At 46.8% G+C, this 14,549-nt stretch overlaps 1 protein-coding gene across 2 annotated transcripts in view; it reads right to left on the bottom strand.

Annotated features, from left to right (window-relative positions):
- Positions 1 to 14,549, bottom strand: part of COL23A1 (collagen type XXIII alpha 1 chain) — a 376,188-nt gene that overhangs the window by 182,755 nt on the left and 178,884 nt on the right. The gene's annotated exons all lie outside the window — the stretch shown is intronic.

Below are 14,549 nucleotides of genomic sequence, written 5' to 3'. Positions count from 1 at the left end.
AAATACTGATAGAGTATACTAAAGTAGATGGATATATGTTTAATACATAAAAATGAATGGCAGAGAAAGACAAATCTTACGATATCACTTATATGTGAAATCTAAAAAGAAAAGATACAAATGAACTTATCTACAAAACAGAAATAGACTCATAGACATAGAAAATAAGCTTATGGTTACCAAAGGGGAAGGCAGGGCTAGGGATAAATTAGGAGGTTGGGATTAACTATTACACACTGCTGTATATAAAACAGATAACCAATGAGGACCTACTGTATAGCACAGGGAACTATATCCAGTATCTTAAAATAACTCATGAGAAAATAATCTAAAAAATTATATATATATAAATAGATATATAATATATATGTAAAATTGAATCACTGTGCTATACCTCAGAAACTAACATGACACTGTAAATCAACTATACTTCATAAAAATAAATAGAATATATTGAAAAAATGAATGGCATTCCCATATACAAATAATAGCCAGTTAGAAGGCATAATGGAAAAGTGTTCCATTTATATAACAGCTACAAGAAAAGGATAAAACACTGGAGACTAAACTCAACAAGAACTCAAAGGATCTATAGGAAGAAAACCTAAAATGACTCTACTGAGGGATATTGACAATGCAAGCATGATGGAAAGCATTCTTGGACTTAGAGAGCTAAACAGATACTCAATATGGAAAGATGCTTATGCTCCTTAAATTAATCTATAAAATTGATAAGGTATCAGCAACCATATCTATAATCTTACTTTGTAACTTAAAATAATATTAGGGTTTGTGTGGAGAAAACACATAAAATAGCTTTGATAATTCTGAAAAAGATGAGTAATGAGTCAACCGTAGCCCAACAAGAAATTTAAAGCATGTTAAGTGTGCGAGCAAGCTAAGTGGCTTCAGTTGTGTCCGACTCTTTGTGACCCCATGGACTGTAGCTCGCCAGGCTCCTCTGTCCAGGGGATTTTCCAGGCAAGAATATTGGAGTGGGTTACCAAGCCCTCTTCCGGGGGATCTTCCCGACCCAGGGATCGAACTCATGTCCCTTATGTCTCCTGCATTTGGCAGGTGAGTTCTTTATCACTAGTGCCACCTGGGAAGCCCTGTTGTTGTATAAACTCTATACTATTGCTTTATTATGGGGGTTGGGGTGGGGATTTCCTCTTTAGTTGATCTAGGTTGTTTCCACCAACAGACAATATGTGTAGGAACTCCTTAGATCCCATCCTATTCCACTTGTATTTGTGACAGCTTTTCTATGTCTGCTCTGAGCCTGGAGTTCAAACTGGGGTAACTAGGAGGGCACTGAACATGCGGGCCTGGGCCAGATAATGGGAAGACACCACTTGTACTGAGGTAGGGGTCCTGGGCCTCCGGCTGCCACACGGATGTCTCTGTGGATTTCATGTGTGGAGACAACCTTCCTGTGCTGGGCCAGCATCACGTGGCTTTGGCTACCCCCACAGCCACAGCACTGCTATCAGATGAGCATCGACCATGTGATTTATCTACGGGAGCGTGAGCTCTCCGAGGGCAGGAACTATGCTCTGCAACACCACCACCCAGGAGGGGGCCTGGGAGAGTGCTCAGACTCTGACATTAACTACTAACTATCCCTGGGTCGGGAAGATCCCTTGGAGAAGGGAATGAATGGCAACTCACTCCAGTATTCTTGCCTGGAGAATCCCGTGGACAGAGGAGCCTGGTGGGTTACAGCCCAAGGGACTGCAGAGAGTCAGACATGACTGAACGAATAACACACACACAGACACACACACACACACACACACACACACTCTTAAAAAAAAGAAGAAGCAGAACTAGACAATTTCCCTTCCAACTTCCTGCTTCCTCAAATGGCAGGTAAATGTCTACGTGGAAACAGGGAATCAGAAACACAGAACCCCCTGTTTTGGGTCCACTTCTCAGACACCCCCAACACAGCTAAGGCAGCTGCAATCCATAGCCCACGACCCTGCCTGAAGACAAACAACATTACTGAGCCCACCCACGTGGCGTGGTGTGTGAGGGGAGGGTCAGCCTTCTGGAATCCAAAATTCAGATGTGGCTGATTTGTTTCTTGGCTCCCAAGAAAAGATGAGGGCTGGTGGTTGAAGAATCTGCCCACTTTCTCTGCTCCCCCGCAGGGAGCAGAGCTACTTGGATTCAGCCTCTGACCCTCTCGGAAGAAGTTAAAATCCGGTCAGTGATGCTGACATCTGCTTGGAACAGTTATACACACTTTTCCCTGATTGAGGTCCTCATTTAGTTGGTTATGTGGTATGTAGGTCGGGGCGGGGAGTATGAGCTTTCCTTGCAGGGTGAGTGACGTGGTTTGTGTCGGCAGTGGGGGGCTGAAGACCCCAAGTCCATGGTGCTGAACCAGTTGCTATTGTTTAGTTGCTCAGTGATGTCCAACTCTTTGCGACCCCATGGACTGCAGCATGCCAGGCTTCCCTGTCCTTCACCATCTCCTGGAGTTTGCTCACATTCATGTCCATTGAGTCAGTGGTGCCATCCAACCATCTCAACCTCTGTCATCCCCTTCTCCTCCTGCCTTTCAATCTTTCCCAGCATCAGAGTCTTTTCCAGTGAGTAGGCACTTGGCATCAGGTGACCAGAGTATTGGAGCTTCAACATCAGTCCTTCCAATGAATATTCAGGGTTCCAAATGAGGTGCATGTCTACAAGCAGTCATGTGTCCCACAGACTCAGCGTTCAGGCTGCAGGCTTACTCAGCTCTGCCCCGCTCAGGGCCAATCTCTTCTGGATCACCACCTGTCCTGCCTTCCCCCTCCTTCCATGAGGCACCTGCTCTGTTTAGATCTTACCTCCAAAAACATCTCTACTCTCAGCTAAAGTCTCTACAGCCAGGAGGATGCATATTCCTCTCAGACACACTGTAAACAAATCCACTGCTTGCATGAGGTGTGTTCACTGCTGCTGGGAAGGTCTTGGGGTGAAAATTTAAAGATAGTTCCATTCTGAACCCATCTCTGTCTCCACAAAGAGAGAGGGGCCTTGTGGGTGGTCAGTGAGGTGGCCAGTCAGCAGACGCCATGATGCCACATCTGTGCCAAAACTTCTGAGGGACAATTAGACTGTGAGCTCCTCAAAGGCAGGACTGCAAGAGGAGGGCCCTGCTGCAGAGACAAGGGTGCTAGACAGGGCCAGAGTGAAATTTCAGGGAGTGGGGGATGTCACAGCCAACAGGTGGGTGGAAGGGTGGCAAGGAAACAGGGTATACCAAGGTCCCTCAGCTGTGGACTGTGAATAGAGGTTCAGAGGCAATTTGCCAGGTCATGGAATTAAGCATCAGGTGCCTTGATGCCATTCTCCCGACTCAGTCTAGACCCCCCCCCCCATTTACTCATTCATGCATTCATTCGCTCACTGAATATAAATTGTTGTTGTTCAGTTGCTCAGTGGTTCATAAGACATGGATGCACACAAACAGCCTAAATACAATCATACCCATGGCACCTGTACACCATAACAGAGTATGTGTGTGCGTGCTCAGTCACGTCTGACTCTTTGTGACCCTATGGACTGTAGCCCACCAGGCTCCTCTGTCCATGGGATTCTCCAGGCAAGAACACGGGAATGAGTTGCCATGCCCTCCTCCAGGGGATCTTCCTGACCCAGCGAGCGAACTTGCATCTCTCATTTCTCCTGCATTGGCAGGTGGGTTCTTTACCACTAGCACCACCTGGGAAGCCCATAAGAGAGTGCAGACAGACACATATACACAGATGCACACAACACAAAGACACACACATACACATGCACAATCTAACTATGAGGGCTTGATCCTACTAACTGTTGCCTTTGGATCAATGCTGAGAAATTCTGTCTCCTTGCTATGAAAACCTTTTAGTTACTGCCAATATTTTTATGGGTTTCCCTGGTGGCTCAGTCGATAAAGAATCTGCCTGCAATGCAGGAGACCCAGCTTCGATCCCTGGGTCAGGAAGATCTGTTGGAGAAGGAAATGGCTACCCACTCCAGTATTCTTGCCTGGAGAATGCCATGAACAGAGGAGTCTGGTAGGTTACAGTTCATAGGGTTGCAAAGAATCAAGACATGGCTGAGTGACTAGCACTTTCAAACCAGGCACGCAACTTTCTGGATTCTTCATCTGGGAGAAAACCATAGCACTGCTCCCTCACTCTACCCTACATTCCCCCAGTGAGATATCCTTATACAGCAGAAAACCATGGGGTCTGTATCAGAGGGAAATCGAAGCCTCGATGATAAAGGGACATTTGAAAGGATGCCCAGAAACACCAGCATCTGATTAGATGGTTTCTTTTTTTTTTTGATTAGATGGTTTTTATAGGGAGTTAGGCCCCTGCCCCTTTGCTGCCCCCCTCATCCAGGCCAAGGAGACTGGGTTCATTAGCGGAACAGATGTGGCTTTTCTCTACCCTAAGGATAAAGATAACAAACTACCCGCAGAAACAAGGACATTCTGAACCTGGGCTGCAGCAACAACATCTGACTGGGGCCCAAAGAAAATGGCATTTTCCCCTTCCAGTTCAATTAACAAACATTTATTCAGGTCCTGTTATTTATTTGGCTTCATGTTTCAGTCTTGGGTTTCTCTGTCAAGGCTGCTCTCTAATACTAGAATCAGCCCCAGGGAAACAGCCTTAGGCTGCCAGCAAGTAGGACTGCAGGAAGTCAGTCCTGTGTGGAGGACCCAGTGTCTGGAGGGCCTGGCCCCCATGTCCTCACTGGGTTAGAGTCTTAGCTCTGTCAGTCAGGAAGCTGTGTGACTCGGTTAAGTTACTTAACTTCTCTGTGTCTTTATGTCATACTTTGAAAACTGTGAACAATGATAGCATGTACTCAGAGGGTTGTGACGACTAGATGAGCTAGAACACATAAAGTACGAGGGTCTTATGCATTTAGTAAGGGTTGGCTATTATTATTACTAACATCATGATCATGATAATTATTAAGTTAGCTCAATTTTCTTGTCTGAGCTCCAGTCTTAACTTTCTTGCCCTGTTAAAGTTCCTCCATGGACTAGAGCCCTTACCTAAATTTTGCCCTCCTGGTCAGACTGACCTTGTGGCCCCTTTAACGAGAAACTGGAATTAGCCCCTGTGCACATTTCAGCCATACGCCTCCAGTCTGAGTGGTCTTGCCCCTGGTTGCCTGGTCCAACCTGCTGCCCCTAGGCAAGGCCTCCTACTTCAACCCTTAACTCTACTTAAACCCACTGCGGCTGGGATACTGGTCAGCTGGCTAACTCTTCAGCCAGTCCCCCAGCCCCACAAAGACTCACTTTTAATGCTGATTCTAACCTCATGTCCCACTCAGGCCTTCTGGGGGCAGTAGGATGGAGATGAGAAAATCAGAGAAAGAATCGGAAAACAAGCCTCAGACACATTTATCAGTCTTTTCTTATCTGGGTCTGGAGGCAGCCAGGCCCTGAATCTTTGGTCAGAGATAGGAAACCACACGGCTTCAGTTTTAGCAGGACTGTAGAGACCCAGGTATTCTGCAAAGACTAGATCATGAAACTGTAGATTTATACCCTGCCTCTTCTCTCTAGGATGTAAGCCCAGGAGAGCAAAGACCCTGTTGCCTCATTTACTACTTAGTGGTCAGAATGATGTCTGACCCATAGTAGATGCTCAAGAAAATGTAAAAGGACAGAAGAGAACACAGTTGCCCCCACACTGCGTGATCTTTGACTCCTTCCATCCAGGTCTCAGCATTAGTTTTTAAAGTGAGTGGCAATGCCTGTGGTGTTCAACTTGGCCAAGGCCACACCATGGGCCACTGCCCCAGGACAAGGGGAGACCAGCAGAGCTGAGTGAGGCAAGTTTCCAACCATTCAATGCCAAGGCTGAAGTCACTGATTCGTTGTTGCTGTTCACTCACTCAGTCATGTCCGACTTTTTGTAGCATGCCAGGCTTCCCTGTCCTTCACCATCTCCCAGAGCTTGCTCAAACTCATGTCCATTGAGTCGGTGATGCCATCCAACCGTCTCATCCACTGTCGTCTCCTTCTCCTCCTGCCTACAATCTTTCCCAGCATCAGGGTCTTTTCCAGTGAGTCGGCTCTTCACATCAGGTGGCCGAAGTATGCTTCAGTCTCAGCAGCAGACCCTCCAATGAATATTCAGGACTGATTTCCTTTAGAATTGACTGGTTTGATCTCCTTGCAGGCCAAGGGACTCTCAAGAGTCTTCTCCAACACCACAGTTCAAAAGCATCAATTCTTCAGCACTCAGCTTTCTTTATGGTCCAACTCTCACATCTGTACATGACTAGTGAAAAAACCATAGCTTTGACTAGATGGACCTTTCTTGGCAAAGTTAAAGTCTCTGCTCTTTAATATGCTGCCTAGGTTTGTCATATCTTTTCTTCCAACGAGCAAGCGTCTTTTAATTTCATGGCTGCAGTCACTATCTGCAGTGATTTTGGAGCCCAAGAAAATAAAGTCTCTCACCGTTTCATTGATTCCCCATCTATTTGCCATGAAGTGATGGGACCTGATGCCATGATCTTCGTTTTTTGAATGCTGAGTTTTAAGCTAGTTTTTTCACTTTCCTTTCTCACCTTCATTAAGAGGCTCTTTAGTTCCTGTTCACTTTCTGCCATAAGGGTGGTGTCATCTGTATATCTGAGGTTATTGATATTTCTCCCGGCAATCTTGATTCCAGCTTGTGCTTCATCCAGTCTGGCATTTCGCATGATGTACTCTGCATATAAGTTATATAAGCAAGGTGACAATATACAGCCTTGCTGTACTCCTTTCCCAATTTGGAACCAGTCCATTGTTCCATGTCCAGTTCTAACTGTTGCTTCTTGACCTGCATACAGGTTTTGAAGGAGGCAGGTAAGGTGGTCTGGTATTCTCATCTCTTTAAGTCATTGATCCTAACACATAAATAATTACTGAAAATCTGTTCTGTGCCAGGCACTGTGCTAGGCACCATTAACCTGAGTTATCTCTTTTAATCTATGAGGTAAGTATTATTATTACTATTATTTTGTAGGTTGAGAAGGAAAGTATCAGGAGATAAGCAACAGGCCAAGAACAGGGCTGTAAATTGCAGAGCTAGATTTGAACCCAGGCAGCAGGACCCAGACTCAGCACTGCCTCTGGTGCTCTGCTGCCTCCCTCAATGCACCGGCCGGATCCCCGGGGTTGGAGGGTCTCAGCCCTTTCTCCCTGCCTTGCTTGCAGACTCAGGGAAGGGCTCAACAAAGAGTCCAACTGTCAGCAAGGTTGAGTGTATGTCCCAGTCCATCACTTACAGCCGCTCTACTGGAGGGGAATAATGTCATATTTCTCAGTTTCCTTCTCTGTGAAACAGGGATAATAAAGCACTTCTGTGGGGCTGTCCCAGGTGGCGCTACTGGTAAAGTACCTGCCTGCCAATTCAGAGGCATAAGAGATGTGAGTTAGATCCCTGGGTTGGGAGGATCCCCTGGAGAAGGGCATGGCTACCCACTCCAGTGTTCTTGTCTGGAGAATCCCATGGACAGAGGAGCCTGGTGGGCTACAGTCCATGGGGTTGCAAGAGTCGGACATGACTGAAGTGACAGAATGTATGTATGTATGTATGTATATGGGGCTGTGGTGCAGATTAAACAAGAAGCATACAGCTTCGTACAGAACAGGTCCTAATTCCTTCTTTCCTGCTGTGAGATGTTACTTCCTGTTTGGCTACAGCACAAGGGGAACGTGGGCTCTGGGCCTCAAAAGGGCAAAGAACGTCCCCCAAAATGGGAAACACTGGGCTCTTCTGGGGGTTGTCATGCCCCCTGTGGGGAGGGCTGAACTCAGAGGGCCCTCGCTGTTTTCACTTTATTTTTAGGACATGAGACAGAATTCCAGTCTCAAGGAAAAAGCCCCATGGAAGCAGAAATAAAAACAGAATTCCCCTCCCCCAGAGGGCAGTCACAGACTCTCAACCCAGGAGACGATAACTAGTGTTCTTTGTTTACTGGGAAGCTGAAAACACTATCTGCTGAATAAGTAGTTTAGGCTGAGAAAAAGGTTCTGTAAGTGTTAAAAATTTCCACAGTGTTCAGTAACAACAGTCATGATCTTACAGATACTGCCTGACTAATGAGTATGTTCCATGAGGAAAATGTTTTTCTATAGAAGAATAAACATGTTGGAGAGTCGGCTGAATGGACATTGGAAGGGTCTGGATTCCCAAGCCTTTACTAGCTGTGTGGTCTAGCTTAGATCACTCAGTCTTTCTGAGCTTTGCTTCCTCCTCTATAAAATGCAGATAGTTACATCTGCTCTGGGAGCTGAATTTGATGATGAATTAAAGTCTCAGCATGAGATGACCCCTCCCCTGGTGTCACAGGCTTCTGCAGAGGCCCCCCCCAGCTGCCCTTGGTTAGTAGGATGTGAGGCTCACTGCATTAGTGGGACAGACTGGGGGCAAGTCTGAAGCTGAGGACAGTGGAGAGACAGCACAAAGATGGTGCAGGGGCTGCCAGGGGCTTGTCTTGAGCAGACAGCTCCTTGTAGGTGACTGTGGACTCACCCCTTCCCTCCAGGTCTGTCTCTCTTGTACAATAAGGACCTGGGCTTGATCTCAGGGCTCTCCACGCTCCCCAGTCCTAAGTTTGTATAAAAAGCTAGCTAACCCCATCCCCACGTCTCCACCAAGATTTAGAAGCATACAGCATTTGTGTAACATGTGAGCTGCTGGTGCTCCAAGGGGGGGACAGTTCCCAGCTCTGTGAAGAACAGCGCTGTCTGAAGGGACTGTCAAACACTAGACATCTTCCAGGTACAAAGGTCTCCCCTCCCCCATGGAAACATTACTTCCCAGCTGCACTTGCTCCAAAGCGGTATCAACTTTTGCTAAAAAAAGGCCGAAAGAACAAAAACAAAAACAAGCAAACAAACAAACAAACAAAAAAACAGGCTTGAGAGCAACAGTCTCCTAAGCAACTAGAGGCAAAAATCAAGTTGGAGGAGACATTCAGCTCTGGGAACCTAGGGACAGAATAGCCAGCAGGCAGTGGCCACATGGACCATTCAGAGGCTGGCTGTGCCCAAGTGTGGCCCACCTGGTAGGCATACCAAGTCACAGCTCCTGGGAGGTGGTTGAGCAGGACGTGTTAACACCCCCCGCAAATCCCGCTAACTCATCCCTGACAAGCTTGTGTGTCTTGTCATCACCCTAATGGTTACCAAGATGCTGGGAATATGGACTTTCTGCATTTCTAGGTGTGTTTGCTCTTTGTCCTTCAGCCCTTGCCTGAGTATGTCATCATGACATGAAACAGCACTTGTAGTATTTATAATTAAATGATGATTCTACATAAAAATGCAACCATAAACACATGAAAGCCCTAGCATGTTCCCTCCCTTCATTTGGTGCTCACCTAGTACAGTGATCCTTTAGGGACATTTACTGTCCTTATTGTACCACAAAGAGACTGGGGCAGTGAAGGCTGCCAGCAGGGTGGGCACCTGGCTCTATGTATCACGATCACGCTCAGGATATTAAGGTCAGGATGCTCGTTCCTTCCGAGCAGAGATGTCTGTGAACGGCAGAGACTGAGATTCAGGGAAGGGTGTAGCTGGCGCTCCCACCCTCCTGATCGAGCAGATAATTAGGAGGGCTGAGGACCAAGAGGTGGGAAAAGCCCATTTTACATGAGGACACTGAGGCTTGGCCGGAGAGGGCAATGGCAACCCACTCCAGTGTTCTTGCCTGGAGAATCCCAGGGACAGGGGAGCCTGGTGGGCTGCCATCTATGGGGTCGCACAGAATTGGACACGACTGAAGCGACTTAGCAGCAGCAGCAGCACTGAGGCTTGGCAGAGCTCAGTGGCTTCCTTAACCCATCACACAGCTAAATATCAGAAACCACAGCCTTCTCCTGTCTGCAGCAGTGATGACATCATAGTTGGAGGAATGTCCTGCTCACTCTCTGCTGCAAGGTGGTGGCCTGGAACTAAATCACGCAGCCTCACTGCAGGCAAACAAATGTTAGTTTCAGCATCGTGCATTCATTGATTCACTCACAGTGGCTTCCCCTGTGTTACATGCCAAAGCAATTCTACAATCCTCTCCAAGACAAAGGCTATGAAACTGCTTGTTAAAGCAGCTTCACTGCACTGGGCAGGAAATGTCCTGTGAATCTAAAATCTGGCCCGCTCGCCCATGGTGAGTGCTTGTTCCACTGGACACAGACAGAACAGCGAGGCTTCAGGGAAAACCCTTTGATCCAGGTCCCAGTTGTGTTCTCTGCTTTGTCACTGCCTTGGAAGAGGCAGTACACATCAATTGGAGAGAGAACATTTAATGTTCTTCTCTGGAGTCAGTGTTAGGGCAAGGACAAGACATTCTAATAACTCTCGGAACTGAACTATCTAGGTGGTTGTAGTCACTTGGTGTTCTACAGGTCAGGATTAAGGGTCCTTGAGTTTCTTCCTTAAAATAATAATTCCTCAGTTAAATCTGAGTGGTTATAGTTATGGGTCTGGTTCTAATACTGCCAGCTAGATGCAAGTTATGTATCCTCTGAGTTTCAGACACAACATCTGTAAAACACAGATTGTAGTCTCTTCCCTGGTCCACTCTCACAGGTCATCTCGAGGATTCAATGAGAACTGAGGTGTAAAAATGTACAGTGCGAAGGCTTCAGCAAACAACCTAAGGTACCCTTCTCATTTGAGGAAACCAAAGAGGGGTCCTGCCTTTACTTCCTTCTCAGGAAGTAGTGTCAGGGTAGAAAGAAGCAGAAATGGAAACCAACTGGGGCGGTGTGAGTCTGTCTTCGTGTGTGTGTGCTAAGTCACTTCAGTCGTGTCTGACTCTTTGTGACCCCATGGACTGCAGCCTGCCAGGCTCCTCTGTCCATGCGATTCTCCCGGCAAGAATACTGGGGTGAGTTGCCATGCCCTTCTCTGGAGTCTATCTTTACTTACTACTTATTTGCCTTGGGGCCCCTTCTTTCTAATCCTCAGTTTCCTCCTTTGTAGAGTAGGGATTCCAATGAATTTCTGGCAGGATCATTGAGAAAACCAGGAGAGAAAAAAATGAAGCTCTCTGTAAAGTTTAAAGCTGTGCAAAGGGGTAGTCTTTTCCAGTCTTACTGCTTGTTTCAATTTCCTCATTTGTAAAATAGCGATATTCACATTGACACCACAGGCTGTTTTGAGATGGGTGGAAATCAAATGATATGACAGCCGTGGAAACAGTTAGCATGTGTCTGGCATGCAATGGGTGCTCAATTAATGTAGAGTGTGGGTCTGTAGGCAGCCTTGGAGGAGCTGAGATGAAACACACTGAATTATGGCGTGGGGGGGGGGGTCATCTTCAATTTTAAAAAACACAGGAGCCACCATCAGTGCATGCCTCCAATTACTGGTTTGTTATCTGGCCTCAGCTTTTATTTGGAAAGATGCTTTGATATCAGCCAACTGAGAAAGCATGAGACATTTCTGCCCTGAAAGCACAGTGTCACAGTGGTCACAGGTGACAGAGGGCAAGAAACCAGCTCCCCCCACCTACTTCCTGTTTCCCTGAATACACCCCCAGGGAGGCCCCACAGTTCAAGGGCAGGAATTCCTTTCTCTATTCTTTCCAGAGCATGGGGTTACAGCTAGGGGGAGCTCCCATTCCTGGCTCTTCCCTCAATGCCACTGTAGAACTCATGGTTAGCGTGGTCAAGAATGGCAGCAGAAGCTTCAGGAATCAGTTGTTTTAAATAAATAGTTGTCCCGGGGGCTTTCCAGGTGGTGCTAGTGGTAAAGAATCTGCCCACCAATGCCCAAGACTTAAGAGATGCAGGTTTGATCCCTGGGTTGGGAAGATCCCCTGGAGAAGGAAATGGCAACCCACTCCAGTATTTTTGCCTGGAAAATCCCATGGACAGAAGAGCTTGGAGAGCTATGGTTCAGAAGGTTGCAGAGAGTCGGACAGGACTGATGTGACTTCAGACAAGGTGGTGGAAAAGTAGGCGGATGTGGAGCATATCTCTCCCCACAAATGCATCAAGAATACATGTACAGATACAACAGCTCTCACAGAACACCGGCTAAATACTGGCAGAAGTCCCTGACCACTGGAAAGGATTATATGAATCCACGCGTAATTGGGTAGGACGAAAGAAGGAAGGGAGAAGGAGGAGGAGAGCCAGCAGGACCAGACCTGTGCCCAGGTGTTGGGGGGCTGGAGGAGGGGAGAGATTCCTGCATCTGGTGAAATTGGTTGGGATGGAAGGGAAGCATCTGAGGCTGTCGGAGGGTGAGGCAGCTGATCTGTGATAGTCTGAATAGAGTGAGAACCACACAGACAATCCGTGCCAAGGCCCTACATACCCTGGACAGTGATACGTGTCCACTGATGTGCAGGGTAGCTGGGAGCAGGAGCGTGGAGCTGCTGTTGCTGCTGCTAAGTCGCTTCAGTCATGTACGACTCTGTGTGACCCCATAGATGGCAGCCCACCAGGCTCCTCCATCCATGGCATTCTCCAGCCAAGAATACTGGAGTGGGTTACCATTTCCTTCTCCATGGAGCGTGGAGACTGGAGAGCAATTCTGGGGAAAGACTGCTGTTGACTGCAGGAGACGGCTCGAGGGAACAGGAGTGAGGAAATTCACAGCAGGGAATGCCTTTGGAGGAAAACTCAGCAGCCAAGGAAGCGGGGTGCTACTGCTGAGTCACATACAGGGGATGGACTCACCATCGTAGCCTTTCTCTCCTCACGTGCTGGGACTGGCAGATACATAATAGAGAAGGACCAGCCAGGGTGGCCCTTTGAGTGCCAACCGCCAGAGGCTAGAAAAGACTCTAATAGAGCCATATTTCCCGGCTCGTGGCCACCGGCTTCCCTGTGCACCACGTGCCACCAGCGTCCCCATGATCCAAGCAGCCCTGCCACCTCCATGTCCTGTCCTTACTGAGGCAGACCCACGTCCTCCAGGGCAGCCTCCAGAGGAGACTCCTGTGGAAGGCCCCTACACAGAGGTGGGAATAAAACCACAGTTAAGCTCCAGGGTCACAGCAACTAAGGAAGAGGATCGAAAATCTTCCATCAGCTGCACAAGCTGCAGATTAAGTCCACATGATCAACTAGGTAGGCTCTGGGTCTATGGAATGTATAAAAGGACTATCAATGTACCCACAAATGAAAACACTTTAGCTCTGGAAGTTGTGGACATGGGAGGTAAGCACATGCAGGAGTAGGGCCAGATTAGAGTCTGAGCTGTCCCTACAGCAGGTCCCGACACCAGCCCTCCCCAGCACTGGAGGGCCTCCGAGGCAGGTGGAGGTGGACTGTAGCTCACAGTGGGGGCAAGGACACTGACAGTTGATACTGCAGGAAAATATTTGTTATTATTTTTTTATGTTTGTTTTGTTCTGTTTTTTTCTTTTCCTTTTCTCTTTTTTTCTCAGTTGTAGTTATTGTATTTATTATCATAAATTTCTATTTAGGCATTGGGGATTTTTAAAATCACACTTTTTAATTTTTTATATATTTCTATTAATACTTTTATTTGACTTTCTGCTGGTTTGTGTTTTTTATCCTTTGTTTTGTTTTTTTAAAAATTTTTGGTTCTTTTTTGTTGTTTTTCAATATATATAGATCTTTTTAATGTACTTCTATTTTAACTTTACTTTTCTAACTTTTCCACCATTTTTGTTTGTTTTGTTTTCATTGCTTTATTCCTCAGCACTCTCCTTTGGTTTTGTTTTCTCTTTTAGTTAGTTTGCTTTAACTGGTTGATATCATTTTTTTGGTTTCTTTTGTTCACTGGGTCACTCTTGTACTTTGTTTTCTTTAGTCTGTTCTGGTTTCTTTAGTGTGTTTGTATGAATGTGTATGTATGTTCCTTTGTTTTGTTTCTGCTTGCCTGATTTTGCTTTTACCATTTGTCTGGGTTTCATTTTTTTGTGTGTGCATGTGTGTGTTTGTTTTAATCCCTCTTTATTGCCATGACAAATGGCTTCAGAGGGCGGGTCTTGGTTCCCCAACCAGAAGTTGGGCCTGAGCCTCTGGAATGGGAGCACAGAGTCCAGATGCTAGACCGCCAGAGAACTCCTGACCCTGGGAGAGTATTAATCAATGTGAACTCCCACAAAGGCGTCCACCCAAATCCAGGACCCAGCATCACCCAACTGTCTACAGCACCCAGTGCTGGATACACCACCCAACAAGCCAGACAGGAACACAGACCCAACCATCTGCAGTCAGGCTGCCCACAGACACCACAAAATACACCACCTTACACGGCCTTGGCCACCAGAAGGAAAAAAACTCACTTTCTCCCACCAGAATGCAGGCACTAGCCCCTCCCAACATGAAGCCTACACAAGTCACAAGACCAGCCTCACCCACTAGGGGCAGAGACCAGAAGCAAGAACTGCAACCCTACAGCCTGGTGAAAGGAAACCTCAAACACAGTAAGTTAGACAAAAATGAAATGTCAGAGAAATATCATGCAGACAAAGGAACAAGGTAAAAACCACAAGACCGAATAAACAAAGAGAAAATAGGCAAGCTACCTGAAAGAGAATTCAGAGTAATTATGT

The sequence above is a fragment of the Cervus canadensis genome, chromosome 4 (genome assembly GCF_019320065.1).
Source record: "Cervus canadensis isolate Bull #8, Minnesota chromosome 4, ASM1932006v1, whole genome shotgun sequence".
Taxonomy (NCBI): Eukaryota; Metazoa; Chordata; class Mammalia; order Artiodactyla; family Cervidae; genus Cervus; species Cervus canadensis.
The sequence above is the reverse complement of the archived record's forward strand: the minus strand, read 5'-3'. Positions and strand labels throughout refer to the sequence as shown.